The sequence below is a fragment of the Zophobas morio genome, unplaced genomic scaffold (assembly GCF_036711695.1).
Source record: "Zophobas morio isolate AGI-343-1 ecotype UQ-CSIRO unplaced genomic scaffold, CSIRO_AGI_Zmor_V1 ptg000014l, whole genome shotgun sequence".
In the NCBI taxonomy this organism is placed as follows: Eukaryota; Metazoa; Arthropoda; class Insecta; order Coleoptera; family Tenebrionidae; genus Zophobas; species Zophobas morio.
The window spans coordinates 7702851-7704777 of NW_026972119.1; positions in this window are offsets into that span (position 1 = coordinate 7702851).

The window sequence follows — 1927 nt, forward strand, 5'->3', positions numbered from 1 at the left end:
TACTCAACTGTATATTTATTGTTTCAAAAATTACGCGCCTCACAAAGTTTCATCCCTTATTGCCCCTTTTAGCGGTGGAATTTCCAAAAACGCTGAAACCAGTGGGTGTTTAAATTCTATTTAAAAGCCTAAATATTAAATTTCAAGCTTTTACTTTGGAAATATAGGACGGAACTTGAACATTAGGGGACAAATTTCGAAAAATTCGGCCTTATTCCTTGTCTATATCATAAATAGAACCTCTGTGGAAAATTTCAGATTTCTAGGTCCAAGGGTTTGGGCTGGACGTTGATAAGCTAGTCAGTGAGTGAGTCAGGACTTGTATATAGTGATAAAGTGATAAATTAACATTGTTGTGAGTAATTACATAAAACTAAAAAATAACAAATAATGTGAGACGTATCAAATCAGTCCGTTTTATCTGTTCTAAAACATTCACATAAATTACTAAAACGTGTACAACGTGGACTCTTGAGATACATTTTTAACAGCATTTATTCGTTTTATATATTCATCTAAACCGAAAAAATTTACTTGTACAACGTGCTGTTTAAAATTTGATCTAAATTCAAGAAAAAATTAATGTGCACCTCGCCACTGAGGTTGTTTTTCTTATGACTCGCTTGGTTATTCATGTCGGCTTCGTCTCGATTGATGATATCCACATTCATGACAAAAACACTGCCTTGATTCACAATCAGCTATAATTTAACGGAAGGGCGGCGGCGGTAGCTGCTTTAACATGCGTTTAATTTTCTTTTTAGCATACAGAATTATAGCCAAATTTAAAATATTGGATAAAACTGCCATCATGGCTACAAAAATCGAAGGAAATAAATTTGATTTTATAATGTAATATTCTCGAGTGTAGAGCAGCCGATTTCCCTTCTTGTATTCTTTTCTGTTTCTTTATTCCGCCAATCAATTTCATGCCCTTTTATTCGGTTTTTCAGCCACACTGCGTCATTTTAAATTTATCTCCGTGTTATTTCATATTATTGTCGGTGTCAAGGTCGATAGTGCCACGACCATTAACAATATTATTTCTTATAAACACGGCGCCCCAAATGGAATTAGATATTTTTTGTGCGTATAATAAGTTTTTCTGTTTCCTCGAATGTGGGTGTACAAGGCATAAATAGCAATAAAAGTAAACTGCGGCCAACCCAGGGCTCGTATTAATTTTTTTGTGCAATAGAGTGTACCGTTCGTATCATATCTTCTGGACGATATTTCACGACCCAGTCAACTTCCTTTTGGCACCTGCGAGATAACTAAAAGGACTTGTTTCATCCTTTCAGCGCTTATGCCACATTTTATTTATTTTAGGGTGATTCGGGGGAGCTGAAACCAGGAGAAGCGGCGACTGTCAGTTACATAATGATGGATCTGTTCCATTTGCCACTGACCCTAAAAGTAACTAAAGCACAATAATTCTGGTCGGCGGCAATTATTTGAGGCGGCAGATGTTTGAGGATTATTGCAATCGTGAGTTCGATGGAGGCGGAGGAGTATTCGACGCACATGGCGCCGTCTCCCTGTCATTTTCCATCGTGGCAAAAATTAAACATTTCTTTTAACGGAAAAGTAAAGGAAATAAAAATTAAAAAAGAACGTCATTAAGTTTGTAAATGTTTTAAGTTTCGCCATTTTGATCAGTTAAATTTCTATAACCGCATTAACAAAATTGGTTGTCACTGTTTCATCCCAACAAGGGTAATTACTTATTAATGTTTTTTTAATCTCAAATGTCTGAAATTTTGACGATGTCGTCAACGTACTTTTAATTTTATTTGATTGTTTGTAAATTTACAGTTCATGTTAAAATTTTAGAATGTTCTAGGTTCTAATACAGTTTAACATGAAATTGTTCATGTGAACCACGTGTCAAGAAATTCACTTATTCAGACTTCACTCTTTTATTTAC